At 37.0% G+C, this 13,962-nt stretch overlaps 1 protein-coding gene across 2 annotated transcripts in view; it reads left to right on the forward strand.

Moving 5' to 3' along the window:
• The first annotated feature begins 1,287 nt into the window (after nt 1-1,287).
• The window catches only part of LOC114707193 (complement factor H-like), a 148,878-nt gene continuing 136,203 nt past the window's right edge, over nt 1,288-13,962 (forward strand). For both annotated transcript variants that reach the window (XM_037211350.1, XM_037211351.1), the window contains exon 1: nt 1,288-1,524. The gene's annotated coding sequence lies outside the window, so the exon portion shown is untranslated. The remainder of the gene's footprint in view (nt 1,525-13,962) is intronic.

Raw genomic sequence — 13,962 nt, forward strand, 5'->3', positions numbered from 1 at the left:
AAATGAAAGTTAGTAGTTAGACATTACAATCAAACTTGTAGTCATATTAGATGTGTTTTCAAGATTGAGCAGATATATTTTAAATAGGTCATCTTCAAACCCTTTAGAAATCTACAGAATATGGTATTTAAAATGTTTTTTTTTTTTTTCTTTTTTGTTTTTTGGTTTTTTGAGACAGGGTTTCTCTGTGTAGCTTTGCGCCTTTCCTGGGACTCACTTGGTAGCCCAGGCTGGCCTCGAACTCACAGAGATCCGCCTGCCTCTGCCTCCCGAGTGCTGGGATTAAAGGCGTGCGCCACCACCGCCCGGCTAAAATGTTTTAATACTTAGAAATTTTTTCTTTTTTTTTTTATAACTATGAGACATGTCGGCTCCTGGCAGTACCAATCTACTTGAAATCTAGTTTTACTCTTGCATTTCTCTTTTTAAATATTATGCGTATTCTACTGAACTCACCTGCTCATGTGCATTGTAGTGTTTGACTTGCCACTGGATGTTAAACTCTTCAGTGTCTCTTCCCACAATAGGTTTCACCTGCAATCTATGGGAGGTTTCCTGAGAATATTATTTCTTGTTTTTTATTCCTTTTGCCACTCATAATTTTTCAGATATTTTGGTGTCAAGTTCGTTTTCGGTGTTTCACCAGTTTAGCAGATGCAAGATAACAGAAGGTGGTCTTAGAAAGCACTGTCCACCTCTTCTGTGATGGAACATCTTCCTTGTTAACATTTCCTTCTTGTGCTACTACACATAGAATTGACATATGCCAGTGAGTTTCTGAATTAGTGCAATATGGAATCATTCCACTCTGTTCCTCTCATTGTGTTATTTTCAGGACTTCCCTGTGGACCTCCACCTTCTATCAATCATGGTATTGTGTCTCATGAGCTAGACAGTTACCAACATGGAGAAGAGGTGGCATACAGTTGTGCTGAAGGCTTTGGAATTGATGGACCAGCATTGATTAAATGTGAAGGAGGAAAGTGGTCCCAGCCACCCACTTGCATAAGTATCTTTTTTTTTTCATTCTTTGTGTAATAGATTATATAATTCAAGCTATATCAGAAGGTTTTACTGGATGCTGGCAGACAAACACAGTACTGGTAAAACATTGTTACACTTCATTTTCATATCATGTATCCTGAGCTATCAGCATCCTCAGACTTCTAGAAAACACTGGCTCTGTTCAAGAGGCTCATCACTACACTGATGGTTTTAGTAGCAATGCCACCACAAGTACATATGCTCTAATGTTTTTAAATAATAACTATAATTAATTCACATTTAGTGAACCTAAAAGTAGAAATATGTCATTGTTTCATATGAGATAAGAAATTTGAAGCAAAATGAAAATACCTCAATAATTATAACTATCAGTATTCTATACCCCATGTCATTCCTACCTTATTTATTTTTATAAAGTTGGAACAATTCAATATAACTAAGTCAACTAAGTACCAACTGCAGGGCAACAAGAAAATAACATGTAGAAATGAGAGTGGTCAGAGCCACCAAAATGTTTACGTAAGTACCTCATTCTTATAGATCACAGGAGATTCAGTATCATGACATGGACATTTTTCTGTTAAGAAATGACATTTACAGACTAAAAGGACTGTTTTGTTTACTGCTTCACTGCCAAATATCAGCATGTGAGTAAAGCATTATTTCTTTCTTATTATATAAAAATAGTTGACGAATAAAATTATGCATGTTACTCTATTATTGAGTTTTTACTAACATGTATAGATGTCCATAAAACTTGGTGTGAGCATGTTATTTCCATACCCCTTGTCTCAGTAAGTGCTTTGTTTCTTTGAAAAGACACTATGACCCTGACAACTCTTATCAGTGAAAGTACTTAATTGGGGATTGCTTACAGTTCCAGAAGTATAGTCCATTATCAGCATGGGGGGCAGGGAGCATGATGGGACACAGTAGACATGGTGGTGGGGAAATAGCCCAGAGGTCTATATTTGACCCCAAAGGCAGTAGGAAGCTATAGACACTGGGACTGTCTTGGGCTTTTGAAACCTTAAAGCCTATCCCCAGAGACACACTTTTAACAAGGCTACAGCCCCAATCCTTTTCAAGTAGAACCACTCCCTGATAAATAAGTAATATATGAGCCTATGGAGGCTGCCTTAGTTAGTGTTTCTATTGCTGTGATGAAACTCTATGACCAAAAACAAGTTGTTGAGAAAAAGGTTTGTTTGGTTTTCACTTCCATATTGCTGCTCATTATCAAAGGAAGTCAGCACAGGAACTCAAACTGGACAGGATCCTGGAGTCAGGAGCTGATGTAGAGGCCATGGAGGGGTGTTGTTTACTGGCTTGCTTTTCATAGTTTGCTAAGCCTGCTTTCTTATAGAACCCAGGACTACCAACCCAGGATGGCACCATCCATCATGGTCCCTCTCTCATGATCACTAGTTGAAAAAATGCCTTACAACTGGATCTCATGAAGGCATTTCCTCAGCTGAAGCTCTTCCCTCTCTGATAACTCCAGATTGTGTCAAGTGTCAAGTTGACAGAAAGTACCAGATAGTACAGAGTACATTTTCCAGGACAGTACATTTCCCCCTTATATTCCCCATTGTCCTTCTTAACTTATTTAATTATTTTTCTGTGTTCACTTGGAAATATTTGTGTTTTAAAAATGATTTTTTAAAAAAATCCTCCAACTGATCTTTTGTTCATGTCAGTACTTTTGGAGTCTGTAACTGGAGCAGCAATGCAAGTTGGAAGAATCTTGTTGTCTTCCATTTTTTCATATTTCTTGTGGCTTTTTCACATCTGCTGGATCAGTTTTCTATACACTATATTTATGGTGACTTTCTTAGTAAGAAGCTCTTTACTGGAGATGTATCTTGGCCTACAGAGCAGGAGTGACTTCCATGTGGCACCTATGGGTTATTTGCCTGTAATTAACACCTTTGGGCACAAGGTGAACCACTGTTTCTGTGAGTTATACTGAAAATAGGACACTTATCAGCTCAGGTGGGTTGATAGAGAGAGCTCAGGGTGCAGGGTGCTCACTGTGTTGACTCGTACAGTGGGTGTGGTAGCTCATAGAAGATGACTCAGGTTTTCTCAGAAACTGTGATTGGTAGGTCTGATACTTGCAAGGGTTATTCAGCAGAGAGAGGTCAGTAGGTTTCTCCTCTGACTAGAGAATTGCATGCCACCAGATGCTGCAGTTGGAGATGTATTTATGGGTATTTGGCACCCACTCTATAGCACTTAGTCTCAGTCTTTACAGTAGTGTATGATCATATGTGTTGTGGGGCAGGATGGCAGCACTAAATGAATTGGTTGCACACAGCATGAACTTGGACATTATGTCCTCTTGCTTTCCTAGCAATCTAAGGAAGGCCAGGGGACAGTGTAGTAGTTGCAGAAACTGCTTTCCAAGCAGGTTAGTCACTTATCCAGTGTGGTAATTTGATAGATCTATTTTTAAAACTGAAAATCAAATTCATAATACATTAATCACTTCATAGTTACAAATTTGTGAGTGAATGATGAACATTATAAAAGTAGTTATGATTTGGCTTTCTAAGAGCAGTGTTTCTCAATATACTCATCTCACTGAACATTATATCTGAATATCATATTCATGCCAAGGTTCAAAATTTTTACCTTTGCCCAATACCTAAATTAATGCGAACAATCACGAATGTCTTGAAATCCAGGTGTCTTATTTCATTGACGTTAGGAATCCTTGTTATTGAAATCTAATTAACACATTAAAAACATTTTTGACAGTATTTGCTATTCCATATGAATTAATTCTATGTGCCAGTTTAATACAGATAGGTTTTTAAAAACTTTGAGAAATAATGCTTGAAAACTGAATCTCTGTATGTTTACATATTAATAAACTTTTGGTCATTTTTCCTTTAGATCCATGTGTATTATTAGAAGAAATTATGGATAGACATAACATAGTTCTCAGATGGAGAGGAAACCAAAAGCTATACATCCCATCAGGAGACTACGCTGAATTTCAGTGTAAATTTGGATATAAACAGACAAATACAAGATCTCCATTACATACATCATGCATTGATGGTCACATTGATTATCCCAGTTGCTCAAAATCACGTTATTGGTTCAACTGATGAATGAACCTTTGTTTAGAAATGTGCATATATATTAAACACATAGTTTCAATTTATGTTTGAGGTATTGTTTAACTCATTTCTTCTCATGAGTATAAACTTGTGTTGATGTATGGTGATTAATTTGGAGCCTGAGGGAACACTGCCTCAAATGCAAAGCAGTGCACTCAGAACTCCTAAAGCAGAATGGGCTGTGCGCTAGCACAGTAACCAATGCTAATAAAATAGATGCAATCACTTCAGTGTCTGTTTCTATCCATCACTTTTCAAAATTTCTCCAATCTTCTTCAGGACATTTTGAGCTAAGGCTCTGATTTGTGGTGGCCTGACCAGAAGAAATATTTTTTCACCTTCAAATTGGTATTATTTCACAAATATCTAATAATTAAACTGTCATACTTAACATTACTAATGAATAAAAGTAATTTTTAAATACTACTTTTTAATAAATAAATAAATCTGAGGATCATTTTGTGTATAAACTTCTGAATATATTAATTTGGCACATGAAAATATTCAAGCAAATATTCAAAGCAATTAAAATTTAACTGGGTGTAGGATTCTGCCACTGATATAAACCTATAAATATTCTCTATACCTGATAAACAGGCAGTAAGCACATACATACATTGTCCCCAAATTAATAAAAGAAAATAGTAATAAATTCAGTCACATTTATAAAAGAAGGATTAGTGTTAAGAGTTGCTATTTAATATCTTTAAAGACAGTTTCTAGTTTACAGTGAATGGACATGACTGGCAGTTTCTCTGACTCAGTCTTCCACTTCCCAAAATTCTTCTCCTCCTTGTCCTGCCTATACTTCCTCCTGCCTGGCCACTGACCAATCAGTGTTTTATTTATTGACCAATCAGAGCAACAGATTTGACATACAGACCTTCCCATAGCAGATGATGGCTATGGTGATATTTTATTTGTGCCGTGTACCTAGAGTTTTTTTGGTCCTGCCTGGCCCACAGTCAGGACAAATCTCTCTCACCCATCAGTCCTGAAGCTGCTCAGACCCAACCAAGTAAACACACAGAGACTTATATTACTTATAAACTGTAGGGCCGTGGCAGGCTTCTTGTTAACTGTTTTTTTTTTTTTTAATCAACCCATTTTTATTAATCTATAAGTTGCCACGTGGCTCGTGGCTTACCGGTATCTTAACATCTTCTCATAGTGGTGGCTGGCAGCTCTCTCCGCCTCAGCCTTCCACTTCCTAGAATTCTCTTCTTGCTTGTCACACCTATACTTCCTGCCTGGCTACTGGCCAATCAGTGTTTTATTTATTAACCAATCAGAGCAACACATTTAACATGCAGAACATCCCACAGCAGTGCTGAAATGTGATTTTATTTGTATGTTAATAAAGTTGCCTGGGGATCAGAGCTAAGAGCAAGCCATTAAGCAGAAGTCTGGTAGTGGTCACACACACCCTTAATCTGATCACATGGCAGGCAGAGTCTCTGTGTGTTCAAGGATACAGCCAGCATGGTGACACATGTCTTTAATCCCAATACCAATCTACCAATCATAAAGACCTGGAAGTCTGTATAGACAGGCAGTGATGAAGAAGTCATGTGGTTGGGGTTAGAACCAATGAGAAGGCAGAACAGAAAGGCAATAAAAAGACAGGACACAGGAGGAAGGTCTCCCTCTCAGGGGAAGGACAGTAGCGAGTGGTAAGATAAGGTGGTCTTAGCTCTTGGCTACTGCTCAGTCTCTGGGCTTTTAACTCTTTATTTGGCTCTGTGTTTCTTATTTAATAAGACCATTTAGAATTACATTAACAGGTGGCATAAGATTTGATGTCAGGCACTGCCTACTCTTTCCTGAGTACTTTTGCCTAGTGGCATCTTGGCAAGGAAACAGTCTATGGTTTCTTTGTAATGAAAGTAATTATATTAGTGAGAAAAGAACCACCTAATCTAATCACCAGTAAAACCAATTATCTTCATCATCAGTAAGGTGATATGGAAGACACATGTAAGTGTTAGGAGAAACCACATTAAGACCGTAGCAGAGGAATGAAAAATACAGTCCATCAGAAAAAATAGAACTTTAAAAAATCTAGTAAAGGAAAATGAAGGTCATTATGTAATGATAAATGTCAGTTCTCTAAATATATATAACAAGTAGGTATGTGTTTAACTAACTTAATATGAAAAACATATGTATGGACCTGACAAAATATATAAACATAGGTATAGTAACCACTATTTTAACTGATTGATCATAGACAGAAACACAATACAACAACATTAGACTTGAATGATATGTTAAACATATTGTCTTGATCTTCAAAATTGTATTACTTCACCAACATATAAAGCCAAACTGATACACTTCATATTCCTAATGACCTTAAGTAATGGAACCTGTCAGACACATTCATAGCTTGCTACCTAACAAGAGTAGTATGCACATCCTTTCCAAAGGCATATAAAACATTCTCCAGGATAGATCATATGCAACAAAATAAAACTAATCTTTAAAAATAATTGGGTTTTTATTCCCACCTTTTTACAATCCCAAACACCTGCCATATGAAGATCTGCATGCCTATGAGCATTTCACAAGCCTGGGTCCTCCATCACTGACTGCATGAGGACTTGCATCTGAGTTCCTGGTACACTACAAAGAAGCACTCTGCTCACCCTGCTCTTACCTACTGAGATACTAGCACTGTCATCTGAAGTCTGTGCTGACTGACAGTCTGTATGCCCACTCACTCACATCTCTTTCTTTTTTCCTTCCTTTCTTTCTTCCTTCCTTCGTCCCTTCTTTCTCTCTCTCTCTCTCTCTCTCTCTCTCTCTCTCTCTCTCTCTCTTTCTTTCTTCACCTTCCAACCTTAGCTTCTCAGTAATTGTAATGAGAGTCTTCTTCTGTTTTAATTAAAGATACATTTTCATAAAATTTATCCTGATTATGATTTTTTTCTACCCTAACTCCTACCAGATTCTCACACACATTCTACCCACCAAATTCTCATGCAATTTCTCTCTTTCTATTTAGAAAGCCAACAAACAGTAAACAAAGGGTGGGGAATCAAATATACAAAACAGAAAATAAGAAAAAAAAATACATTACATACATACGTGCGCGCGCGTGCGCGCGCACACACACACACACACACACACACACACACACACACATATAAGAGCAAATTCCTTTGATCTAATGCTGAAAGATGCTAGTGCTTAAAGACACAGTCACAGGTTTCAGTGCGTCTCATTAGGTGAAACAAAGTGATTTTGCCTGTACTCTGAAGGAGTTTAGAAGAATCACTGTATGGGGTAGATATTAGAATGAACAGCTGTCTTTTAGAAGTACCTTGACCTTGAAGAATCTTTGTAGAAAAATAGTGATTGTTTTGCTGAAGGGGCCTTATGGCTATCCCATGAGTTTGGTTAAAATACACCTCAGGCACACCTGGGGCTCTGTTATTGTGTATTGCACACAATGCATGATGAAGGACTAGAGTCATAGAGGCATGTGATGGTCTCCTTCAGTAAGACATGTAAACTAAGGTTAGGGACCTTAGCATGAGGAAATACTTTACACGTAACAATGTATAAATATGGTTTGGTATGCTAAAATGATGCAGTGGATTCCTTTTGAGCCCTGAGATGTGTGGAGGCTGGTCCCCCAGACAGCAATAGGATCCATTCCTCTATGGGTGCTGATCTTAACTTTAAAGGCCTAATTACCCTTTTACATTGTGAATTAGCATTTTCAAGAGCCAAGAATTCAGTTAATATTTGTCTAGCTTCTGTACTTTGTATCATTCTATTTACAGCTGAAGCCAATGTTGTAAAAAATCAGTGAAGGTTTCTTTTGGGCCCTCTATAACTTTAGTAAATGACCCAGTTCTCTTTCTGATTTCTTCATTTCTGTCCCAAGCATTGAAGCTGCTGCATGGCATAGAGCTAGGGTGTGGTCATCAGTTTGTACATCAGCATAATCGCCCACTCCAAGAAGTTGGTCTTGGGAAATTTCAATACCTCTAGCCCTACTTCATAGTTCAATGGCCTTAGCCTCATCTTTCTACCAGGTACTCCACTGTAATTGAGGACCGGGTTCCAATACTGCTGTAACCAAGTCTTTCCAGTCTTGTGGGACAATTCTTTTACTAGTTGATAATGAATTTAACATCTGCTTTACAAATGCATACCATATGAGACTATGTCTTCCTTAAGCCTCCTTGGGTCTAACATTTCCACAGGAATGTTACACAGCCTTGGGGATACCTGTCATTTGCCAGTTGTTCCTGTAAGGTGACTCTATAAATTAAGGATGGCTGTTTGAGAACCTTGGGCTGTTCCTCTCTAGTTTTATAATGGAATGGTAAGCTTGGTTCTCCTTTAAATTCCTCTGTCTTTGTCTGTATATCTCTATTATCTATTTTAGTACATTTTTCTAAGGCTGTAACTTATCAGTCAAAACAGCAATATTTTCTCTAGTAACTTTTTCTAATGCCTGTATCTTGGAACTCATATCAACCAACATTTTTAAGGATAAAACAAGAATTATCAAATTGCTAACTGACATTATGTCAACTCCAGCCAAGTTGATTATGCCTTCATTTAATTGTTCTATGTTTAAACTATCCATTGTGTAATCATATAGAGACCTAACTCCTCCATTGTAATAGTGTTTCCCCCCTTTGTTTTAACATGGGGAAAAACCTCTCTCTCTTTTTTAAAGTAATTCTGCCTTTATGCATTCCCAATTGTCTTACCAAATCTGCTGACGGTGATGGTGAAGTGTGAGGCTGGTAGCCGCTGCATAGCACCTCTGAGTGGAGTACACAGGTCTTGCACAGCCTGACTGAGAACAGCTGCCACTGATCCCAAATCAGCAGCCTGAGCAGGGCATCCAGGGAAAGCCCACATCCCACTGGGAAAAAGAGCCAAAGAGCCACCCATCTGTAAGGCAGACATGTGTGACTGGCAGGAAGTGAAAGCACAGAGCTGCCTGAAGGAAGAGCTGGCCAGTGGGGCAGAGTGAACTCTGGTGGCATTTGGAGCCCAGGTTCCTGTGGAGTTTGGGGCTTATGGAGATTGCTGGTGAGAGCCTGCAACAGGAAAATCCCAGACTTGCCCAGAGGGCTTGGGAAAGAAAGGGAAAGCCAGCCAGCAGTTCAGTGACTCTGCCAGGTGCAGCTCTCAAGTGCAGCTCTGGCAGGTGCAGTGGCTGCAAAGCCACGAGCAAGAGGCTATTTCATGAAATCCTGCCCCAAAAGTTAGATACCAGATGATGCATAGTTCTAATCAATCTTATCAATAAAAACCAAGAGTCAGCTATCAATAAAAAAAAAAAACCTGAAATATCAGAGAAGCAGGGGAGCACACACCAGTGACTTCTACCTCTTCTGTTCTTCTGACCAAAATTCCTCTCTCAGACCTGCCTTACCATTTCTTGTTCCTGTCTCTACAGTCCTCCAAACCTCTATGGTTAACTAGTAGCTAGCTCTGCCCTCTGAATCCAAGCAAGCTTTATTTGTCAGAACACACAAAAAAAATCACACAACGGTGTCCATCATGTAAGCATGAAGACTTGAGATCAGATGCCCAGTGTCTGTGGCAAAAGTTGTGTATAGCAGCATAGGTATCTAATCCTGGAACTGGAGAGGCAATACATTTGATTCATAGGGCTTACTGTCCACCCTTTCACATCCCCAAAGTTTCAACACAGTCCTTCATCCCTTACATTTTTCTCGTAACTAGATAGAAATTTGTAATGTTCATATAGAAACACAAATAGCCAAAACAATCATGAGTAAATAGAGCAACTCAGAAGGTATCACAAGATTGATTAAAAATAATATTTCAGACCATGCAGCTGACACAGAAACATATGTCAAGCCCAATAGAATGAGTGGGATATAAATGAACCTATGAAACTAAAACCATCTGTTTATTCTTGGAGGAGATAAAACATCTTTTGGAGGAAAAATGAAATCTATAATAAATGTTGTTGCAACAACTTGATATCCATATAGAATTACCAAACTACCTGTCGTCCTATGGAACCCCCTCCCCAAAATAGCAATGAAGGCCTTACTGTGTAAACCTAAACATTCATACTGCTGAGAGGAAATGTAGGGAAATTCTCAAAGAAATATGGGCAGACCATTGCTTTCTGGTAGGACCCAAATAGTTGAGTAAATAATGTTCAAGATCAATACAAAAAAATCATATTAAATTAAATGGTTTCTTCACTGCAAAGTGGGAAACAATGAGCAGAGAGAACAGACAGCCTACAGAACAGGAGAAAGTGGTTTTCTACTTGTTCAGATGGCAGGGTAATCTAATACATAGACAATATAAAGGTTTACAAAAACAAAACAACAAAAGAATCCACTCTAAAATTGGGTAACAGAATAGAATATTAAAAATGACAATTCATACATGGGGGAAAAAACACATCTACTGCCATTATGGAGGTGAAAGTTGAAAGTATTTGGAATTCCACGTCATCCCAGTTAGGATGGCAATCGCCAAGGGAATAAACATCAAATGCTGGTGAAAAGCAGTGTTGGAGAACTTATGTTGCCTTTGTGAGAATGAGTTTGAGGTTTTCTTGGGGTTCCCACTTCTGGGCATTTGGCTGAGGTAAGCAAACAAGAACATGAACACAGGTACCTGCAACTGCATGGTAAAGTTCCCATCTAAGTGACAGACAACCTTAGTTCCCAAACAGCACAGAGTAGAGAAAATGTGGCACATGTATACATGGAGAAGAATTCTCCAGTCTTAAATAAGAATGAATGGGTTTGCATTGTCTGCAGGAAAATGGGTAGAATTGCTGATTACCATCTGAGTTTATTGGGAACTTATAATTGATATTTTTGAGACTTTGTCCAGTTTCCAGAAACAATGAATGGATGTTTTTATAATTAATATTATTGCTGCCCATTTGTTGGAGGAACAAATATTAATTTGCTCACATAACATTCCTAGAAGTCCTATGAAACTAAAATAAATTTGAAATTTATCATTTAAAAAGTAGGAAGCATTATTTAGAAAAGTTATTAATTAGACTTTTGAATATGTGCATTAATACAGATATTATTGTGAGAACATAGTCAGTCAGTTTTAAAGGGACTTTTTAACTATAGAAGAGGTGCTGCTGTGTGATCATAAGGATTAAAGACCTCTATTTCATTGAAACTGTTTTCCTACATGCGAGAAGGAAGGCAAAAACAAGCTTAATCTCTCTTCTCCCTTCCCTAACACTTCAGTCTGAGAGACTAAGAGACTCACACAAGGATGCTATTCTTTTGCTCAATATGTATAAAATAATGAACCTAGAGTGTTACTGTGAAAACACTGAATTAACATTGCTTGTTTGTTTTCTCTTTCCTATGAACTTTGATGTTTACCAAACCAGCCACCAGCACGCACTGAAAAGAAAAGTCTGCACATACTGTTAATGACTGGATCCCTACAAGCACCACCACTGCTGGAGAGCTTTGATTTTAGAGGAATAGGGTTGTGTAGCATGTTGTTCTTACCCAGTGTCCTTCTAACCCTAAGGCTTTCTACTGTCAAAGGTCAACCTATGTGGAATGAGATTTAAATATTTAGTTGTCAAATGCATTTATCTGTTGTATATGGATATAAATATTTTAAGTGAAAAATTGGCACTTTTCAATAAGTGATTAAAATAGAATCTATTTGTAAAAATATTTCCTAATAAAATAAAGAAAAATTTGAAAAAAGTGGACATTTTTCTGTTCTCTAAACCTCAAAGTGTGAATAGCATTTAAATATAAAAATTGAAGGCAATTAAAAATTATTTTAAAAAAATTCTAAACAATAAATGTAACAAGATAAAGGATCAATTTAATTCAACTTAAAATCAACAAAGCCACAGACCAGAACCAAGCTCCCAACAGACTCCAACTACCTATGAATGTGTGTTAGTTTGATTTCATTTCCATAGATTGCATTTTCTTCTTTTATTAAATTTTTAAATCTTGCTAATTAAATTCTTTGGTTCTTAAAAAATCATTCCCCCATTTTCTTTCCTCCCTTCAACCCCTCCAATATCCATTTTCTCCAACTTTCTTCATGTACACCTCCATTTCTTCTTAAATTAATTGCCTCTTTTTTTATAAGTGTTGTTACATACTGTATATGCAAACCTGCTATGTTCATTTAGTGTAGCTTGAGTGTATATGATTTTGGAGCTTACCACTTTGCTTGGAAAATCATTTAAAGGGTTCATCCCCAAGAGAAGCTCTCAGTAGTCTTCAGTTGCCTGGAGTGTTCTGTCTGGTGTGACCCACCTTTTAGATTTCCCCTTTCTTTATCTACTGCTACTATCATTGTTGAGATTTTGTTTAGGTAGTCACATTGTTGAGATATCATCTATGTAGCTTTCTTGTCATTTATAGGATATATCTCACAACAGACTTTCTGATCTTCTGGGTCTTATAATCTTTCATTCTCCTCATCTGTGATGTTCCATGAGCCTTAGGTGTAGAAGTTGTATTAACGATGTATCCATTGGCCTTAGCTCCCACTTATCCTTTAATCTCTACATTATTATAAGTTGTGATTTTCATGTAATGGTCTCTTTTTAACTGCAAATGGAAGCTTCCTTTGATGAGTAAAACATGCTTCTTTGATGGTGAAACATCATATGTCTATATCTTATCTCTGGTTGTAAGGGTAAGTTTTTGAATGAGTTTAGGATTTATGCTGGATGTGTACAGTTATCTTCTAAGAACCATGCCCTCTCTTACTCTAAGTAGTAGTCTACATTTCCAGTTACCTGCACGATTTTCCTTCTATTGGATGAGCCTTTCAGACCAAGTAGGCAGTTGTTTGTTACCATCAATAGATGAGTGTCTGCCACTATTGCACTTTAAAAATACCTTATCGTGCTGATCAATGCCTGGCTCACAGGCATTCTAGCTACACAGGACTATTGATTGTTTCTTGCTATTGGCAGATTACACCATCTTTTCTGGGATTTCACTATCACAAATTGGATAAGTTTTAACTTTATAGCAATTGAAATGTGTGGTTTATCCATTTCAATAATACTATGTTTCATCAAATGGAATAGTTTTAATATAACAGTGGAGAATATCACTACTTTTTTAAAATAAACCAGCGAAATACCAACAATTTGTTCTTTTTGTATTTCTTCAATAAATGTAGAAGTAAAAAGGGATTCTGTAACCACTGTAGTAACACTGTATATTTAAATACATACATTGTTATAACAATTTTCATAAAGACACTATTTCCAAGGAATGGCAAACAATGTTTTTAACAAGTTCTGGATGATGTAATTTAATCATTGTACATCACACTGTTTCCAGGAAGTCTTCATTTGGTTACTTTAATCTTTGCTAATGTTTGCTTATATAGCTTTCATTATATAATTTTATTTTCCTGCCACAGTTCTCTTTGAGTTGTAATTTCAGGACAACAGTCATCTAATGAGAGAAAAATGTGTCCTGCTACACTACAGAAAATGTTTGATTTCAATTTAACATATTGTGTACTCTGTCATTTTGTACAGTCTGGATAATGACCTATAATTATCATACTTTTTCCTTTTGAATAAGTGAGCTTGCTAAGTATATAGCAAGCCAAATAAAGGATTAAAAACCAAGGAGGAGAGAGATAAAACACCTATATTAATCTACTATTCAAATTTCTTATAGACTAACTAAAAATAAGTTTAGTCATACATTCATACAGAAATTTAAACATTTCCATAAAAGTATAGAATAATTATATATATTTCATGATTGCTAATGAAGGAACAACAGCTACTAAGATACATTGGATTATAAAAACTTTTAGACAG

Source organism: Peromyscus leucopus, chromosome 15 (genome assembly GCF_004664715.2).
Source record: "Peromyscus leucopus breed LL Stock chromosome 15, UCI_PerLeu_2.1, whole genome shotgun sequence".
NCBI classification, from domain to species: domain Eukaryota; kingdom Metazoa; phylum Chordata; class Mammalia; order Rodentia; family Cricetidae; genus Peromyscus; species Peromyscus leucopus.